Here is a 21,279-nt window from a genome sequence, read left to right as displayed (position 1 = left end):
CTTGTGGCACACGACTCGTAACTGGACTCCAGTCTGAACACTTCCCATCAACCACCACCCTTTGTCTTCTTCCAGCTAGCCAATTTCTGATCCAAACTGCTAAATCTCCCTGAATCTCATACCTCCGTATTTTCTGCAGGAGCCTACCGATATGTTGCATGGTCTCCCAGGTCAAACAGGGTCTTCTATAACACGCCTGATCTGGCAGGTTCTCGAATGACGGGCGCTGCTGGTACTCATGGGGCCTGATGTGGTGTCATTGTCCCTTGGCCTGCTGGGTGGTTGGCTCTCCATCGTTACCGGCTGGCTCCTGTTTCTCTAGGGCAGGCTCCTCTGCTACAGGGCTCTCCCCAAGCATACTGCCTCATGGCATCTGCCTGGGCTGTGGTGGCCAGGCAGATGCCAACCACTCCTGGTTGGATACCAAAATCCATTCTCTGCAGGGGGTAAAGGGGAGACATGTTAGCATGGAGGGTACTCCCATGCCCAATCAGGTCTGGCGGGCTGCACGGTGGCCCTGGCTTGCATTACAGCCTCTGCCCCCACATGTCCTCTCCCCCGCCACCCCACATATCCACCCCCAGCTGTTCTCTCTGACGCTTTGCCTTCAACACCGCATCCCTGGCCCCCGAGTACTAGTGGCTGACACAACTCATACCAGTGGTACACTCTGCAGCCCCTGTCCTCCACCCTCCTGTGGGGTCTACTGTGGACGTTTTCCTTGGGTGACCGTGCTGCCCCGCCAGTGGGTTGGCACCCAGTTGTTGGGATTGGGGCGGCCTATGACACTCTGCACACCCACGAGCCATGGAGGGTGAAGCCGGGAGGCTGCCTTGCAGTCCGCAACATTGGCAATCTGTGCCTCGACACCCAGATCCTCATGGGGCCCTGGCTCCATGGCACTCCCCGCTACTCCTCCCAGCCCTGGCAGATACCACCCCAGCCAGCGGCAGAACTGGCAAGCCATGGCTGCACCTTTGGGAACATGTCTTACCTCCTCTCGCAACCTCATCAGCCTTGGCACCAGTTTCCCGATTTTAAATACCACAAATGAACCATGCCATCGGTACGTCTGCCTGGCGGAGGCAGAACATCGCGGGAGGCCCGGAGAATGCCTGGTCGGGCCCGTTAATTATATGCCAATGGCCGTTACTGTACAATTTGCATGATCACACTGACGTGCGGCGTAGACCACAGTCATTGTACTATCGAGGCACCGGAGCATGGCATTCCATTGGGCACCCAGCACAGACCTCAGTTTTCGACTCACGCACGGTTCTCTGCCCAATCGCATTTTGCGATTTCTGCATCACTGGACAGAGAATCCCACACATTAACTCTGTTCCTCTGCCCACAGATGCTGCCAGACCTGCTGCATGTTTTCAGCACTTTCTGTTCTTATTGCATTTTTATAATGTATTTATGATCTTCGGACATTCCAAAGTGCTTTACAGTCAGTGAAATACTTTGGAGTGCAGTCACTGTTGCAATAAAGGAAATGTAATGAAGCTGTGATGAAATGTAATGAGATCAATTAATTCAGGGGACTCTGGAACTTGGGAGCATAATCCAAGAAATAGAACTAGGAGCGGTATTCTCTCACCCCGGCGCCCGGCCGGAGAATCGCCGGGACCGGCGCGAATTGCGCCATGCCGCCCCAACGACGGTCCGCCGATTCTACGGAGAGCAGAGAATCAGCGCCATTGGCGCCGGCGCCATCTCCATAAACGCCCACCTGCCCCCCCTCCTCCCCCCATGCACCAGTAATTTTTAGTTGATTGTTGTCTGAGGGAAATTCAATGTTGAACTCTATGGGAAAGCATAGACTCAATGTCAGCAGCTTCGGGGTTTTTATTTAACTGCATATAGACTCTAGACGTTATTGCTACTTTAATCAGAGTAGTGCCGGCAAACACTATCAGTTGCACCCTCATTTCTAGCAAAAAACAAGGCCATTGTGGTGGAGTTCTAGCTGCTTCCTATCAGTATTGCTCCGCAGTCAGTTGGTTGAGCGTGAACCTGGAGTGAGGGGCAATCGACTTTCTCCCCTATTTATAAAATTTAATTTATTTTCTGCAAATATTTAACTTGCAGTAGATGTGATGTGAACTCATTCTCAGCAGATCAGGAGAACCTTTGTGAAAGGAAGGCCATACAAGGTAAAAGGTATCCTATCACGGACGGAAGGAGAATCTGGCAGACTGACTAGGGACCGACAGCAGCAACTTGCTGAGTTACTTGCTGAAAGCAGGCAGAAGAAATAGACAAATAATCTCGGTATTCAATCCTTGCAAGCATCCGGTTGTAAAGCAGGCACTCCAATGCCTGAGCTGGGGATGCTGACCTTTCGAAGTCATTGTATTCATGTGGCTTAGTGTACAAGGTGTCTCGTGGTGTCTGGCCGACAGCTGGAGGTTGAAGTGTTTTTGATTAACTTTAAGCGATAATGAAAGCCATGACAGCGCTCTTACTAAGACATTAGTTCTTTCTGATGTCTGATATAAAACTACGGAAGTCTGACTGTATTTTACACTCTTTCTGATTCTCAGCTCAAATCAATTATGGCATTTCTCGACACGCTTTCATCAGGGGCCATTATTTTTGTCAGGTCTTCGAGAAGTCAAAGGTTCAGCATGCAAATGGAAGATGAAGAAATTCAATGTGCTAATGAGAAAACAGATCCCATTCTTACCCCTCTTATACTGAGAGTATGGAAGTTATTAGGTGTAAGATTCAAATAAAAGATTGTTGAATGTGCCTACAGATGTCAGGGTAAGGGGCAAGGAGGTGAGTTTATGCAAATTAACATGCAATAAACTTTGTGCCATAAACACTAAAAACAGTGCAGTAGATAGGAATAATGAAATGTCGTGAAAAATCATAATTTTTATTAAGAAAGCAATAAGAGTGAAGCCAGTAACAGTAACATGCTCATAGAATATGAGCTGCACCTTGATATTTTTGTGACAACATGGGGAAAGAAAAACACAAAAAACTTTGCCACAGACTAGCAGGCTTGGTTTGCATTGTGGAGCACTGCATCTTATCCTATAATGACTGGCCCAACAGGCAGGAACCCACACTTATAAAAGATTACACATTGTTCTCATTGGGAAAAAAAATTACATAAAATGGAACCATTCAAAAACAATCTAAAGTTTGTTACAATGAGCATTGATTATTCTATGAGCATGTTACAGTTACTGGCTTCACCATTATTGCTTTGTTAATGGCACCAAAAGAGAAAAAAGACAGGAAAATCGAGGAGCAGCTGTTTCTAAAGGGGTCCATGGTCAGAACTTTACAGTGCCCTATCAGCAGGGCAGCTGGTGGGGGTGGGGGAGTGGGTGGGCCTGTAAATTTCCCTGGATGACCTTCCCACTGCATTCCTGCCTACGCCCAACTGTCCGCAATTGATGGGGGATGGGTGAGACCTAGGTTGGCCTCCTCATCCTTCCTCCAATTGAGGGCCTTCAGTGAGCAATTAGTGTCACTGAAAGACCGTTTCTCATCCAGCCGCAATTTTGAGCTTGTTGGGAGGATTTCAGAGGCAGGGAGGATGCCTGGTAAGTCACATTGCTCAGGTCTTGGGCGGGAAGCGGGGGGGGGGGGGGGGGGGGGGGGGGCGGGGGGGGAGGGGGGGGGCACCTTCTCTCAATGGCCTCCTTTCCACATTGGGTGCCTCTGATGCTGCACAACATCTTACCTCCCTCCCACCTGCAAAAGCTCCCTCTCTCCCCAATATTAAAATGGAACTACACTGACCATTAAACCATTGTTGACTGTCATAAAAACCCATCTAGCTCATTAATGTTCTTCAGGGAAGGAAATCTGCCGTCCTCACTCGATCTGGCTTACATATGACTCCAGATCCACAGCAATGTGGTTGACTCTTAGTTGCTCTCTGAAATTATCATAGAATTTACAGTGCAGAAGGAGGCCATTCGGCCCATCGAGTCTGCACCGGCTCCTGGAAAGAGCACCCTACCCAAGGTCCACACCTCCACCCTATCCCCATAACCCAGTAACCCCACCCTACACTAAGGGCAATTTTGGACACTATGGGCAATTTAGCATGGCCACTCCACCTAACCCGCACATCTTTGGACTGTGGGAGGAAACCTGAGCACTCGGAGGAAACCCACGCACACACGGGGAGGATGTGCAGGCTCCGCACAGACAGTGACCCAAGCCGGAATCGAACCTGGGACCCTGGAGCTGTGAAGCATTTGTGCTATCCACGATGCTACCGTGCTGCCCAAATGGCTTAGCAAACCACTTAGTTCAAGGGTAATTAGGGATGGGCAACAAAATGTAAGCCTTGTCAGTGACACCCACATCCCATGAAAAAATGAAGAAAAAATATTTTCTTTAAGGGCTCCTCCCATTTCTCACCACCTCCTCGGGTCTTGCATCCTCGTGGGACACCCCTGCATTTACCTGGTCCTGGACTTCGAATCTGGGGACTGCTTGTAGTTCCAGTCTTGGCCACTGCTGCTATTGGAGCTGCTCGGGGCTACGGAGCTGCTGGGTATTATGATTGGCCAGCTCTGTGGCGGGACTTCCTCCAGGGTGAGGACAGAAGTCCTGACTCCAGAGAATTGATGCTCGCTGGCAGCCGGTGTCTGTGGCGTGGGGTTCCCCATTGGCTCTTCAGAAGACAGCTCAGGAAATCTTGCCATCTGAGAAATCCTGCCTCACATTGAGAAAGTCTCTCTCTGGCTGCTATGGGTCAGTAGCATTATAAGAAGTGGTACCATTTCCTCTCTTTGCTAATTCTAATGAAATTTAAATGCCCGATTTCACCAGTGTAAGTGAACATAGGAAACCTTTGCACAAGACTAACAATGGCACATACCTAAAGTAAGCAGAGTAAACCTTCCTGAATGGTGACTTGCTGAGCATCTGGTTGGGAATACCTATAGCCTAGAGTTTTTTTAAAAATTTTAGAATACCCAATTATTTATTTTCTAATTGGGGGCAATTTAGCCTGGCCAATCCACCTACCCTGCACATATTTTGGGGTGTGGGGGTGAGACCCACATAGACATGTGGAGAATGTTCAAACTCCGCACGGACAGTGACCCAGGGCTGGGATCGAACCCGGTCCTCGGCGCCGTGAGGCAGCAGTGTTAACCACTACAGCCTAGAGTTTATTGCACAATTAATACATTTTCAACTTGAACTGATGGACTTGTACCAAACTTAAGCAGCTGGTTTGTGAACTGGCACCATCATACAGGTGCCATCAAGAAACTGGTATAATTCTGTCGGCTAAATTTCCCATTCCATTTCATACTGAAACAATACATGTGAAGACAGACATGTGACAGTTCTTTTTTTTTAAAGGGTTTGTAATTTCCAAATCTCTCTAATGTTAGAATGCAATGAGGCAGTCCTGTGATTTTATCTGACATTTTACATGGAGTAGCATGTCGACTCAATAATCAAAAACAAAAACATTATCAGAATTTAGACTTCCCTTCATAAGAATGCAACAATAATTTGTTCCAAAATGAACACACTTGTGCTCTGTACAAAGGGCAGGACACTTGACAATGTTTTGGCATTCATGTCCACCACCACAACAGCCAGAAATTATTCACAAGTTGGGAAAGACACAACACATCAATGCTCGGAAATGTTGTAACTTTAAACAATTAAGCAATGAGCAGACACAAACCTCTGTTCAACAGGGAATCCACGAATGATGAACATGATGCTTTCCCATAGTCTTGGAAACTGAAGGCATGGACACCAATGGTGGAGAAATTAACACCAGGGATGCTCAAGAGGCCTCAATTTAAGGAGTGCAAATATCTCAGAGGGTGGAGCAGGAGGATCTTACAGAGAGAGGGAAGACCAGAGCCAGGGAGGAATTTGAAAACTGGGATGAGAATTTTAAAAACTGAGCTGGGTGTCAATGTGAACAGAGAGGTGATGGGTGAATAGGACTTAATTGGATGAAAGACACATGTAGCAGAGCTGTGGATGACCTTGGATTTACTGAAGGTGGAGGAGGACCAGGGGTGAATTTGGACAATCAAAGTTCTATACAATTGAAGCAAGACTTTGCAACATTCTTTACTCATCAGAAATAATGTAAAGAAACATCTCTGGGAACTGTTGTCCCCCAACTGTGTGGTAAACCACCAAGACTCAACTCTATTCCTTTTTTTAAGAATCAAACACTTGACCACTTTGGTTATCAGCTACTATCAAGCTACTCATTAATATTGGTCCAGATTTTGCAGTCAGCAGCAAAGCAATGACTCTCATCACTGACATTGAAGAAAGATGCTGAGAAGGAACTTTAAAAAAATTATTTCATGAAATGTGGGTATCCCTTACAAAGTCAGATGTTGTTGCCCATCCCTAATTGCTCTTCAGCTGAGTGGTTTTCACAGGGCAGTTAAGAGTGAACCACATTGTAGGCGAGACTGGGTAAGGATGGCAGATATCGTTCCCTAAAGAACGTTAATAAATCAGATCTATTTTTAATGACAATTGATGATAGTTTCACGGTCTCCATTGACTGAGACCAGTTCAATTCCATGTTTGTTAGTTGAATTCAAATCCCACTAGCTGCCATGGTGTGATTTGAACCTATGCCCCCGAAGCATTACCCTGAGCTCAGTGACATTACCACATTGTGCCCTAAAACCAGTGATCTCTATGGTGTGAATTTCACCCTTACCGATCTTACTTTGATTCCGACATCTGCTCAAGGAGATCTTCGGTATCCAACAACAGTGATGCCATCATCAGGGTAAACAGCCAATCATACTGAAGAGGTCTCACAGACATAAAACCAGGAAATAAAAAGTGATGATAATCCTTTGCTTTTTAAAACATTATTTTACAGACAGTGAAATGAAGATTGGGACATAAACATGGGATTCAAGTCGAAGCCGAAGTATCATAAAAAACTAAAACTTGATTTTTGTTTATCATTTTAAATATCAGCTGAATTTTTGAACAGTAGCACAGTGGTTAGCACTGTTGCTTCACAGGGACCCGGGTTCGATTCCCGGCTTGGGTCACTGTCTGTGCGGAGTCTGCATATTCTCCCCATGCCTGCGTGGGTTTCGTCCGGGCGCTCCGGTTTCCTCCCACAAATCCTGAAAGACGTGCTTATTAGGTGAATTGGACATTCTGAATTCTCCCTCTGTGTACCCGAACAGACGCCGGACTGTGGCGACTAGGGGATTTTCACAGTCACTTCATTGCAGTGTTAATGTAAGCCTACTTGTGACAATAATAAAGATTATTATTATATTTAAAGTATCCTGATAATTTAGAATTGCTTCCTTTTGAGTATAAATGTTGTTATCGATGTCATAGGACCAAGGCTTGTTAAGGTATTAAACTCCCTGGTTACTCCTCCCAATTAGGGCTGGTTTAGTTCAATGGGCTAGACAGCTGGTTTGTAATGCAGAATAAGGCCAGCAGCGCGGGTTCAATTCCCATACCAGCTTACCCGAACAGGCGCCGGAATATGGCGACTAGGGGCTTTTCACAGTAACTTCATACTTGTGACAATGAAAGATTATTATTGTTATTATTATATCTCTGTCTTTCGCTTGACACAGCAAATGGTCTTATGTTAATATACATTGCCAGCTGTTAAAACCTGTAACTGGTTAAATCCCTGTACTGGTTGAGGTAATTCTTGGGAACTGCATCCTCATTTTGCCCCCTTAGTAATCCTTGGTCAATGTGGATGCTACATGGAGAGAGAAAGAAAGAGAGAGTGAGTGAGTGAGAGAGAGAGAGAGAGAGAGAATACCTGAAGTTCTCCTCCACTATTCAAGCCCTTCACAAGGAAAAGCATTGGGCACGATTCAACGAACAGAAGTTAAAGACGGCTTTTGGTAACGTTTGGCAGAGTGTTTCTGGGCAGCTGCAGCGCCGAGATTCACGCTGCTATTCACCTCAGGGAGTTTTTCCTAGCCGAGGCCACACTTTCGTCGATTTCCTGCTGGTGAGCTTTTCTCGGCAGCAGGACTGGCTTCTCGCAGATCGGGGCACCATTTTGAACGGTAGTCCTGGTCTCCCTTTCAGTCATCCCCACATTATTGACCCCTCCCCTTCACCCTCCCAATCTTCTTTAGCCCCCTGGAACACACCCTCCAATGGGCAAGGACCCCCAGGCCTAAACCCTGGCAGTGACTAACTGGTATCTGGGCAGCCTGGCACTGCCAACCTAGCACCCTGGCAGTGCCCCTGACACCCTGGCAGGGCCATCTAGCCACCCTGGCAGTGCCCGGATGGCACTGACAGGGTGCCAGGCTGGCAGTATCAAAGTGCACAGGTGCAGGGGGAGTGCCAAGGTACTATACTGCCCTGTCCCCAACTGCCACCGGTGGCCCCTAAAGGTCTGTGAGAACGGCCCAAGGTGCCGTTCCACATTTGTGGAAACCAGTGCTGATGGTGATGTCTCACAGCCTCGGCCGTTGACCCCTGGCACCGGGTGAAGGTGGCAGCATCCGGGTCTTTAAATTAGCCCAATTGCTCATTTAAATATGCAGATCTGGATCTCACCCAGTGAGGGCGCGATCCAGATCCCGCCGGGAGGGGTGAGTCAGGTGGCTCGCGATCGGCCTGGTGCCTGTTACTGAGCCCGATTTGGAGCTGTTCCGGGATTCATTTGGTGCACCCGCCCCGTGCCGGGCACAACATGATTAAGCCTTTGTATATAGTACATGATGCAGGTGAATATAAACAGAAGCCCTATTGCCTTCCTTAAATAAAATCACTCTATGACCACAAAACAAATTAACTTCAGTCAGTTATAGCGCTGCTTGCTTTATTTAAAGCATACTTTCCAAGCTTTGCATTTAGACATCGAAATTTTCACCAAAATAAAGCCCAAAGAAAGAGCAATGTTCATCTGTGGTTTATGCCTCAGCACTGTTCCATTACACTGCAACCAGTGACACTGGAGGCCGTTATCAGCCCAGCGATAGTCTTCAGCAAGAACAGCGACTTGGGCACAACATACAGCGAGAATCGAGGGTTCCAAAGGTCGGGAACCTCATTTAACTACATCAGCATATCTGTGGCAAGTGCTCCTCACTTGCTAGCTTCATTGAATATTCACAGGGTGCCGGACAGACGTCACGTCGGTGCAATTTACGACAGCTGCATATCATAGAATCATAGATATAAAAAACAAATACCTGGCGACGTCACCATTTCATTATCACCTTCCAGGGCGCCAATTGCGTAGGGGGCCCCGGAGAGGACCCAGATAATTGTAACTCGCGGCCGGGGGGTTCAGTGTTCAGTTTCGGCATCTCAGGGGGTGGGGTTTCTCACAGGCCTTGGCGCCCTTCTTGACTGTGAGCCTCCAGGTTTAAGGGGGGTCTGGTGGCTGGTTTGCACGCATCGCTTCCCATGTCCTCCTTGCAGGGCTTGTGGTGACATCACTGCTGAGGGATTGACTTTCCAGAGTGGCAGCTGCAGGAAAGTGGGTGGGAACAGGTGAATCCATACGGTCAGCACTGGGGGCGAATATGAACTCCCTGGGTGGGGTACCATGAGATGCCAGGCTGCTTGAGCAGAGTGGGGGACTCTGATAAATGATGGTTCCCAGCCTCATGAGGGCTTAACACCATCACTCAGGGGGGAAGACATGTGCAGTCAAATGAACCCCCTCATTCAGGCTGCACTTTGAAGCCTGAGGTGTCTGGAAGGTTATGGCCACTGGTTATGGAGGCCAGGCTGTCAGGGATTGTGTTTGGTTGTTCAAATTGAAAGGTTCATTTCATCCACAGCCCATGGGAGCTGGGGGAATGAGGGCGCTCTCTAAAAATTGAGTTGACTACAAATTGCAGCCTTCATCCACATCAGGTGTGCTTTGCCTGCCACAGGGGGAAGCCAATTTCTCTTTTGGTTTCAGATTCCAACATCCGCAGTAATTTGCTTTTGTGCATGGGGAAGCCAGTTGCCTGATCCGCTCCCTGACCTTTCCTTGATGAACCTATTGTGCCAATTTAGTCTGCATAGCAATGCATGAGTGTGCCACTGATTGGCGCACAATTGTTGACCCTTTGGAAGCTCAACCCCAAGCATTGAACCCCATGGGTAATACTCATATTTCCATGACAAAGAGGTAACACAGATGTGGCCCGCAACGCAATATGTTCTGGTGAAGGAGCTCAATTGCCACCACACTGTTCAGGAGATGGTGAGTGGCAGCTCCTTATTCCTCCATGAGGTTAGAACACAGATCCATTGAACTGCCCTAATTCCTCACCCTTGGAGGAGGGGGGGTGGGGGTGCATGTGGACCACTGAAGCTCTCAAGGGTTGAAGCACTTATTTCAGGTAGAGTTGAGAGGGCAAATTGTAGGGAAGTGGATATTGTGTGATTGGGGAGGGAGTGACCCTCATTGGAAAGGTGCCAACACAGGGGGATGCTCATGGGTGGGTGTCCCAGATCCTGAGAGGGATGTGGGTCAGGGCTTTGTCAGGACTCCTCATCATTCACTTTGATGTTCTCTTCCTTTCAGCTTTTGATTCGGGAGAATCATGGAGCCAGTCGAGCTGGCAATTCTTTTGATTGCTATTGACCTGCAGCAGCAACATCGACATGTCAGAACCAGGACCAGTGCCTTGCAGACGAAAGGGAGGCAGGGCCTGTTAATCTCCTGGGAGCAGGGCCACAGATGGCAGAGCCTCAGAGGAGACATTACTGGCCATAGGCCTACCGCTGTAAAATATCTTACCTCCAGTTGTCAGAGGCCCAGTGCAGGAAAAGACTGCATCTGTCCCGGGGTGCTGTGCCACCTGTGCCAGTGATGCAAGAGTTGGCACCACGTGCAATGTGAGGTCACCCATTATCTGTGGCCCAGAAAGTTACTGCCACTCTGAACTTCCATGCCAGCGACACGTTTCAAAGCATCATGTTTGACCTTTTTGGCATCACCCAGTCAGCCACGCAAAAGTGCATAAGGGAGGTCACAGATTCGCTTTTCGGAAGGGCCCACATGTACATCCACAAGGACCAGAACCAGGTGAGTCAGGGCGCCAGGGCCATTTACTTTGCCCGCAAAGCAGGCGTGCATAAGGTATAGGGTGCCATCAATTGCACCCATGTGTCTCTGCACTCCTCATCACAGTATGGGGTGCCAGTTTGAAACCATAAGGGATCCCATTCCCTCAATGTCCAGATCGTCTGTGACCATGCGATGCTCATCATGCAGGTGTGTGCTCCTTTCCCAGGGAGCGTCCATTATAGCTACATCACAGGTGGCACAGTGGTTAGCACTGTTGCTTCACAGTGCCAATGTCCTGGTTTCGATTCCCAGCTTAGGTCACTGGCTGTACGGTGTCTGCACGTTCTCCCTGTGCCTGCGTGGGTTTCCTCCGGGTGCTCCGGTTTCTTCCCACAAGTCCCAAAAGATGTGCTTGTTAGGTGAATTGGACATTCTGAATTCTCCCTCTGTGTACCCGAACAAGCGCCGGAGTGTGGCGACTAGGGGATTTTCACAGTAACTTCATTGCAGTGTTAATGTAAGCCTACTTGTGATACTAATAAAGATTATTATTATATTTAAAGTATCCTGATAATTTAGAATTGCTTCCTTTTGAGTATAAATGTTGTTATCTTGGGGCACTCACAGGTCCCAGCATTTTTGAGGGAGAGTAGCAGCTGAAGAGATGGCTCCTCAGGGATAAAGGATACCATGACGAGTTGGTGGAGCGCCACATCTCCTCGGATGTGGAGGATGTTGAGGAGGGCGGCGAGAGCCAACCCATGGAGAAGGTGGAAGAAGGACCTCAGGCAATGGCCAGGGCCTGCATGGGGTACAGAGCTTGGAATGCTTGTCCTCACAGTTTGGGGACAACCGGGACTAGGGGTGAAGACCTCTCCCAACATGGCATCTGACATCTGCTCACTTCTGTGGTGCCTGCGGCATGTCATCGTGATGGTGGCTACATTCATGGGCAGGGCAGTGAAGCAAATGGCTGGACGCTGCAGGAGAATTATGATGACCTGCAGTGAGACAGAGCGATGCACTGCGAAATGCCTGACTCCTGCCTGACAGGGGGCTGAATGGCGTGCCACTGAACGGGGTGACCTAGGGGGGCAGAGAAGCTCAATGACACATCTCCACTGTTACTGCCTCCTCCAAGGTCAGGAGTCGTGAAGTTTTTCTCCGTCGTCTGATGAGGTGGACATACTCTCAACATCTTTTCAGCCCTTGCCATCCTCATAACTAGAGAAAGCTGACAGATATGAAAGGCCTGAGCATTGAAGTTGGGGGCGGTTGGGGGTGAACGTTTCATGGATGGGGGATTGGAGGGGGTGGAGCTGAGGGGCCTGTGTCAGCAGCAGTGTGGCTTTAGTGTGTCATCAGTATGGGAGGTGGGAGAATCATAGACCTGCCATTCTCACACTGCACAGGTTTGCGGAGGGGTTTACGGAGTATGACGCCATGACATGGCATCGTGGAGGATCTGTATGGTTAAGAAAGTGATTTTAATTACAAGGGAATTATTACAATATTGACTAGTGCCTAGCTTCACCCGTGCCCACTCGGTGCCTATCATTTCTTGCTCTTCTTCACCCTTCCTGGGTGTCTCCTCAGGACCCACAGCTAAGGCTGAGACTGAGGTTGAGGCTGAGACTGAGGTTGAGGCTGAGGCTGAGACTGAGGCTGAAGTTGAGGTTGAGGTTGATGCTGAGGTTGAGGCTGAGGCTGAGGTTGAGGTTGAGGTTGAGGGTGAGGTTGAGGTTGATGCTGAGGCTGAGGGTGAGGCTGATGCTGAGGTTTAGGCTTAGACTGAGGTTGAGGCTGAAGTTGAGGTTGAGGCTGAGGTTGAGGGTGAGGTTGAGGCTGAGGGTGAGGCTGAGGCTGAGGTTGAGGTTGCGGTTGAGGTTGCGATTGAGGTTGAGGTTGAGGTTGAGGTTGAGGCTGAGGTTGAGGTTTAGGCTGAGACTGAGGTTGAGGCTGAGACTGAGGTTGAGGCTGAGGCTGAGGTTGAGGTTGAGGCTGAGACTGAGGCTGAAGTTGAGGTTGATGCTGAGGTTGAGGCTGAGGCTGAGGTTGAGGTTGAGGTTGAGGGTGAGGTTGAGGTTGATGCTGAGGCTGAGGGTGAGGCTGATGCTGAGGTTTAGGCTGAGACTGAGGTTGAGGCTGAAGTTGAGGTTGAGGCTGAGGTTGAGGGTGAGGTTGAGGCTGAGGGTGAGGCTGAGGCTGAGGTTGAGGCTGAAGTTGAGGTTGAGGCTGAGGTTGAGGTTTAGGCTGAGACTGAGGTTGAGGTTGAGGCTGAGGTTGAGGTTGAGGCTGAAGTTGACGTTGCGGCTGAGGTTGAGGTTGATGTTGAGGCTGAGGGTGAGAGTGAGGCTGAGGCTGAGTTTGAGGTTGATGCTGAGGTTGAGGTTGACGTTGACGTTGAGGCTGAGGTTGAGGTTGAGGCTGAGGTTGAGGTTGAGGCTGAGGCTGAGGTTGAGGCTGAAGTTGAGGTTGAGGTTGAGGCTGAGGTTGAGATTGAGGTTGAAGTTGAGGTTGAGGCTGAGGATGAGGTTGAGGCTGAGGTTGAAGTTGAGGCTGATGTTGAGGCTGAGGTGAGTTTGAGGCTGAGGTGAGGTTGAGGTTGAGGTGAGTTTGAGGTTGAGGTTGAGGCTGAGGTTGAGGCTGAGGCTGAGGTTGAGGCTGAGGCTGAGGTTGAGGCTGAAGTTGAGGTTGAGGTTGAGGCTGAGGTTGAGATTGAGGTTGAAGTTGAGGTTGAGGCTGTGGATGAGGTTGAGGCTGAGGTTGAAGTTGAGGCTGATGTTGAGGCTGAGGTGAGTTTGAGGCTGAGGTGAGGTTGAGGTTGAGGTGAGTTTGAGGTTGAGGTTGGGGTTGAGGTTGAGGTTGAGGCTGAGGTTGAGGTTGAGGTTGAGGCTGAGGCTGAGGTTGAGGTTGAGGCTGAGGTTGAGGTTGAGGCTGAGGCTGAGGTTGAGGTTGAGGCTGAGGTTGAGGTTGAGGTTGAGGCTGAGGCTGAGGTTGAGGCTGAGGGTGAGGTTGAGGTTGAGGCTGAGGTTGAGGTTGAGGCTGAGGCTGTGGTTGAGGTTGAGGCTGAGGTTGAGGTTGCGGTTGAGGGTGAGGTTGAGGTTGCGGTTGAGGCTGAGGCTGAGGTGAGTTTGAGGCTGAGGTGAGGTTGAGGTTGAGGCTGAGGTTGAGGTTGAGGTTGAGGCTGAGGTTGAGGCTGAGGCTGAGGTTGAGGTTGAGGCTGAGGTTGAGGTTGCGGTTGAGGCTGAGGTTGAGATTGAGGTTGAATTTGAGGTTGAGGCTGAGGATGAGGTCCAGGTTGAGTCTGAGGTTGATGTTGAAGTTGAGGTTGAGGCTGAGGGTGAGGCTGAGTTTGAGGTTGATGCTGAGACTGAGGCTGAGGTTGATATTGAGGCTGAGACTGAGGTTGAGGTTGAGGTTGAGGCTGTTTGAGGTTGAGGGTGAGGTTGAGGTTGAGGCTGAGGGTGAGGCTGAGGTTGAGGTTGATTCTGAGGTCGAGGCTGAGTTTGAGGTTGAGGGTGAGGTTGAGGTTGAGGTTGATGCTGAGGCTGAGTTTGAGGTTGAGGGTGAGGCTGAGACTGAGGTTTAGGCTGAGGCTGAGGTTGTGGTTGTGGGTGAGGCCGAGGTTGAGGCTGAGTTTGATGTTTGAGGGTGAGGTTGACGGTTGAGGTTGAGGTTGAGGCCGAAGTTGAGGTTGAGGTTGTGGCGGTTTGCTGTCTTCCATGCCTTTTTCTCTGAGATGACCTTGGCAAGCATCCTCTGTGGTTGGGCTGAACCTTAAGGTCTACTTTGGATTGGATTGGAATGGATTGGATTTGTTTATTGTCACGTGTACCGAGGTACAGTGAAAAGTATTTTTCTGCGAGCAGCTCAACAGATCATTAAGTACATGAGAAGATAAGGGAATAAAAGAAAATACATAATAGGGCAACACAACATAGACAATGTAACTACAAAAGCACCGGCATCGGATGAAGAATACAGGGTGTAGTGTTAATGAAGTCAGTCCATAAGAGGGTCATTTAGGAGTCTGGTGACAGTGGGGAAGAAGCTGTTTTTGAGTCTGTTCGTGCGTGTTCTCAGACTTCTGTATCTCCAGCCCGATGGAAGAAGTTGGAAGAGTGAGTAAGCCGTGTGGGAGGGATCTTTGATTATACTGCCCGCTTTCCCCAGGCAGCGGGAGGAATAGATGGAGTCAATGGATGGGAGGCAGGTTTGTGTGATGGACTGGGCAGTGTTCACGACTCTCTGAAGTTTCTTGTGGTCCTGGGCCGAGCAGTTGCCATACCAGGCTGTGATGCAGCCCAATAGGATGCTTTCTATGGTGCATCTGTAAAAGTTGGTAAGAGTCAATGTGGACATGCCGAATTTCCTCAGTTTCCTGAGGAAGTATAGGCGTTGTTGTGCTTTCTTGGTGGTAGCGTCGACGTGGGTGGACCAGGACAGATTTTTGGAGATGTGCACCCCTAGGAATTTGAAACTGCTAACCATCTCCACCTTGGTCCCGTTGATGCTGACAGGGGTGTGTACAGTACTTTGCTTCCTGAAATCAATTACCAGCTCTTTAGTTTTGCTGGCATTGAGTGAGAGATTGTTGTCGCTACACCACTCCACTAGGTTCTCTTTCAGGTTGCATGGGGTGTTACAGTGCTTCCCTTCTCGGTGTGCGGAGCTGGAGGTATGTCATTCATAGGAAAGGGGGTGTCAGATGGACTGGGCATCCCCAGGGCCTCCTGGGTGGAAGGTCCCAGGCTCTGTCTCTGCCAACCCTCTTCCCTTCAAGTGTCTGGGGGCCCCTGGGCTTGTCCGTGAGGTGATGGGGAAGCTGGACTGAGATCCAGAAAGCCCACCGTCCTCTGGCACTGTCACTCACTGATTCCCAGCAGTGCTTCAACCATGCAGTTGAAGCCCTGCACGATGGAGCTCATGCCCTCAGCCATGGAGGTCATGAGATGAACCATGGAGTAGACACCCCCATCATGGAGTGCATGTCCTCTACCAAGGTCTCCACTGCGGACATCACTCTCACAGTGTAGGCCTCATTGCGTTGGAGTGACAGCACTCTATCTACTCAGACAGAAGGAAATGGGACTACTCCAGTCGGCCTTGCAGTCCGAGGAGGCATGCTGTCATCACTTCCTAATGTTCAGGTCTCTGCAGTCTTTGATCCAGCAGCTCTGGGATGGCTGTACCCAGGGGCTCGTCATCGGTCTGGGACTCAGCAGACTCCTGAGTTCCGGCATCCCTCCGAGTGCCAGATTCCAGGATGTTCTAAATCCATTTGCTGTGGATCTTCATCTGTGAACTGCTCACCAGTGAGTGACCCAGAGGCCTGGCTACTAGTTATTCCCATGGAGGTGTGAGTAACCGTGCTGATGGAGGGTGTGGGTGACAGCTGTGGCGCCCCCTCAATACTTGTCTCTAATATGTCTCCCTCAGAGCTGTGGTCTCTGGAGGGTATGAGGATGGTCCAGGTTGGTCGACTGATTGACCTGCAATGCAAGTGAGATGGCATTAGTGCCTCATGGAGGCAGACGGGTGGGAGCAGGTTAGCTCACGTGAGACTTGCACCATGGCTGCATCAGTGGAGGGTTCTCACTTTTGTTTCTTGCCCCCACCTCACCCTCTGCACAATTGCAGTTCTGCCCCCCACTGGCCAGCTCAAAGGATCTCTCCTCAAAGGGTGTTTGGGTTCCCAGCTTGGGCACAACTCCGGCAGGCTGTGCCCGCTCACGCCTATTGTGCTTGAGTTTGTCCTGCAATGAGACAGTGGCTAGGCGGAAGTCCTGCCAGGTCAGATGGTGATGAAGTCTGGCGTGTGGGGAGGGCGGCATGACAGATGTTAGGACCCTGTGAGAGGCTGGGTGAGAGATCACTGAGGAGGTGTGACGAGTGTGTGAAGGGATACAGCAGGAGACATGAGGAGGCAGATTTACCCTGGCTGCACGAAAAAGGTCATTCATCTTCTCTTGGCTCTGTTGCTCTAATGGAGCGAGCTGGCACAAACTATTGGGGCCACAGCCTCCCAGGCGGGCTTGGTGACCTTGTTTGTTGGACGTCTGGCCGATCGCAGGTACAGGATGTCACAACTCTGTTTGACATCTTCCAGGAGTTTAGTAAGGCTTCCTCCGTGAGATGTGGTGTTGTCTTCCTGGCAGCCATCCTCCCAACTGGACTTACAACAAATGCAGGGGAGGAATTTAAAAGGAGCATCCCACTGATTACAGAGATTAAGGCCGGGATTCTCCGACCCTGCACCGAGTCGGAGAATCCCCGGGGCGGGCGCGAGACTCGCGCCACGCCGTCCCGGCGCCAGGACAGGCTGAGTGCCTGCCGTGTTCGGCCGAGTCCCGCCAGCGTGTGTCACGTATGGTCCCACACAGCGAGACCTGGACCTTGTGCCTGCGGGGGCTGTCCTGGTGAGGATGCAGGGGGATCCGACCAAGGGGTGTCCTCCACGGTGGCCTAGCCCTTCATCGGGGCCTACCGATCGGTGGCCGGGCTGGTTCCATGGGGGCCTATGCTCCTCCTCAGCGGGCCCCTGTAGGGCTCTGCCATATTGCCCGGGGGCCGACGCAGAGACGTGAACCCATGTGCATGCGCGAACTCGCGCCGGCCGCAACGCGCCGGCTGGAGCAGCGGAGACCATTCCGGCACTGACCTAGCCCTCTCGGAAGGGTGCATACCTGACAATTGAGGACCGTTGACGCCAGAGTGGTTCACGCTGCTTTTCACGCTGGCATCAGGACTTGGCCGCGGGATTGGAGAATCTGGGCCTAAGTTTTTCCAGGGTGAGCATATCAGAGGAAGCCACCATGAGTGGGGCGTGAATCACGTGGAAAAATAAAATTTTGTTAAAGAGGCTTAATGTACGGTGCATTTTCCCATCATTTATTGAGAAACTGGATTAGATATTAGTTCTGAAGTTTGGGCTTCATGTGGAACATTGACATGTTTTTCTCTTTTAAATACCTACTAAACCAAGGTGCAGTTTTAGAATTTCTTTCTTCATTTAGGCCAGAGTTGGAGCTGACCAACTGAATTAATCCAAAGACGTGACGTTTGACCAAAAAGAAAATTCTTCAACATAGGAGAGGGCAAGTGAACAGTTTTTATATTTCACACAGCCAATCGTGACTGTCCATTGAGATGGTCAAAAGGCTGCTTGAAAGCTTGTTGTGAAAGAAGTGATTCAGGGATATTAAATTACGAGTGCAATGAGTAGTTTTTGAACATTTGAAGCAGTCTGATGGACTCTTGTCTGGAATGGGCTGTATTTCCCTTTGTATTCTTTCTCTACTGGATTCAATTTTAACCTCTAGAGCAAGGCAGCAATGCTACTGTGCCAATTTTAACCTCTCGAGCAAGGTTAACGCCAGACCATCCGGATATAAGATACAATTACTTTTTCCAAGTTGAGCTGAAGTATATACAGGGAGGTTTGCTGGCAGATGCAGTGAATTTCAATGAAGCAACATTTGCAGTTTAAGTTCAAAGATGTGCAGGTTAGGTGGATTGACCCTGATCAATGCGCGGGGTTATGGGGAAAGGACGGGGGAATGGGTCTAGATATAGTGCTCTTTTGGAGGGTCGGTGCGGACTCAATGGACCAAATGGCCTCCTTCTGCGCTGTCGGGATTCTATGGATTCTATTACATGGATTTGACCAGGAATTTTAAGATCAATACTTGAATGCTTGAAAATATAAAATCAAATTGTAGAAAATAAACTCTAGTTACTTCATAAATAAATAACTGTTTGGGTATAATGAACTCTCAATTGATGCTATTTTTATTGCTCCACAGTTCACTCTCAAACATGGTGGGATAAAATAATCTAAGTTACAGTTACCTGCAATGGTGGTAGGTCTGAAGGCCAGCATGAAAAGTAGAATTCTGCATCAAGGTGCAATGAGGCCCTGAATTTGTGCTTGTCCAGCATCATTAAAATATGAAGCAGTTTATTTGGACAGGAGTCACCGGGCCGTGATTAAAAATGGGGGCACTGGCTGCTTTTAGCTAGCCAAGGGCAACCAATGTAGCAAAAAACGGATGGAATTTGAGATTGTCGTGACCCATAAAGTTCAGCACTGCACTGAGGTGATGCATTTACCAATTGAACCTCTGTGGAAATTTGTCAATCTTTTTCTTCCTGATCAAGTATAAATTTTTAGTCATGTGCCTGCATGTTAAAGAAACCATCTGTAATATTCTCAATATCTTTGTATTCAGCTGCTCAGAAATTCTCAGCAAAAGATTGATTGTGTTGTTTCACGTTATGGGCAATAGAAAATATAAAATCCGCCAAACACATGAGCCTTCAATGCTAACTGGATAAAATTACTAAAGATTACTAAATGTGTGGAGCACCTACGAATTGCCAAATCCATATTTAATGCACCATGTAGCTCCTTATTGAAAATTCATTGTGTAAGGATTCAAAATCGGGGTGGGGGGGGGGGGCGTGGTTAAACTAAATCAAGGTAATTTAAAAAATTAATAATTTACAGGATGTAGGCGTCGCTGGTTAGGCCAGCATTTATTGCCCATCCCTAGTTGCCTTTCAGAAGGTGCTGACGAGTTGCCTTCTTGAACCGCTGCAGTCCTTGAGGTGTAGGTACACCCACTGTGCTGTTAGGGAGGGTGTTCCAGGATGTTACCCCAGCGACAGTAAAGTGGCGGCGATACATTTGCAAGTCAGGAGAGTGAGTGAATCCCTGGATAATTTTATTTAATCGTGTAATGATGCAGAAACAAGGTACAAAAGGTGATTTTAGATCCCTGGACCTTGTGCACCACACATGTAGGTTAATTAAAAGCTTGTGAACAATCAAAATCAAGAACCACTACTAAATAATGCTATTTCATGTGAACGTGTGACTCATGCTTTGAGAAATATTGGAATGAATAATCAGGATGCAAATAAATTCATCAATTAAGTCAATTTCACACAGAATACATCAAACATGGCCTAATGCAGGCTGATAGGAAGGCATTTAGTGCATGACTACCTTTTATGTGGGCTGCACCAAGTGACCATTTAACAGCTGAAGCAACTCTCAAAAACTAAACACTCCTAGTGGGAGTGCTAGAAATTGTTCTTCCCCAAAGCTGCAAAATTAAATAAACTGCTGCTATCATAAAGGAACCTGAACCTGAATGTTTAAAGTCACACACACAAAAAAAACTTCTACCTTATCTATTACGCTTGTACAATAACAACAGAGGTGCTAAATTACACAGCATCGGTTTAACCAGATGTACTTTGAAATGCTTTACCCTGAATTAATTCAGGCTTCAAATTGGCATAGCTTTAAACAAATTCACCTCAATATCCATACACCAAGAAGAAAAGGACTTTTGGTTATTAATGATAAGTCACTTGAACAGATTACTTGACAAAATTTACCAGTCCTAATCTTTTGAAAAGCATACCCATGAGCTAATACATTGTTTCATTTTGAGTAAATGCTTCTAAAATATACCAAGTAAAGCGACCGACCATGCTTCAGAGATCTAAAACAAATTCTAAAATGCCACCTCAGCTGGCTAAGTAATATACATTAATGGAAATGTTTAATTAATGCTGTAAATTTTGTTTTCCATAACATTGAAGCATAGAAATTGTACTCGACCCTTTAATATATATTCAGCTATATTCATATGTTAACACCGTGGTGATTGTAACACTAAAAATGAATGGTTCAGGGGAATGCTGACTGTTGCAGACCTCAATCTATTCCATTCGTAAAGAAAATAGGAGAGTGAATATGATCATCATTACAGTAAGCAAAATGTGCTTTTAGTATGATTCTTTTCCAATTATAACTCTCCCCATTTGTCAAAACTGATTCCCTCCTTAAAGTCGATTAACAGTCGAACGCCTATCAATTCCAATTTACGAACAAACATGAATTGTGATGTAGTAAAATTAGACTGATCTTTTCTGGCAACAGAAAGAGGCTGTAAAACCAGTAGATTTTTCTCCCATTGAAAGTCTTCACCTGTTTGAACAATCTTTTTGATGGAACATTAAATCAGATGAAAGCTCTGGCTTGTGACAATAATGAATGAAATTCCAAAGGGCTTTGCTGTGTCTCATGTGGTTTGCGTGCCCATGGAGTGCTCTAAAGAATAAATACAATTGAGGATAGTGTTTGAAACAATATGAATTGAGAAGTCCTTTAATGTCATTACTGTCAGGTGCGCAAATGAACCTTTCAGACCGTTAATCTGCAGCATATAGTCGGAAACAGTATCTAGAAAAATCCGCAT

The 21,279-nt window shown here is 48.2% G+C and overlaps 1 protein-coding gene and 1 long non-coding RNA gene across 2 annotated transcripts in view; one reads left to right on the top strand and one right to left on the bottom strand.

Moving 5' to 3' along the window:
- Positions 1-21,279, top strand: part of LOC140409044 (uncharacterized) — a 136,166-nt gene that overhangs the window by 38,623 nt on the left and 76,264 nt on the right. The gene's annotated exons all lie outside the window — the stretch shown is intronic.
- The window catches only part of fgf10a (fibroblast growth factor 10a), a 198,106-nt gene that overhangs the window by 176,069 nt on the left and 758 nt on the right, over positions 1-21,279 (bottom strand). The gene's annotated exons all lie outside the window — the stretch shown is intronic.

This window comes from Scyliorhinus torazame, chromosome 3 (assembly GCF_047496885.1).
Source record: "Scyliorhinus torazame isolate Kashiwa2021f chromosome 3, sScyTor2.1, whole genome shotgun sequence".
Taxonomy (NCBI): domain Eukaryota; kingdom Metazoa; phylum Chordata; class Chondrichthyes; order Carcharhiniformes; family Scyliorhinidae; genus Scyliorhinus; species Scyliorhinus torazame.
This window is presented reverse-complemented; position numbering and strand designations above follow the sequence as displayed.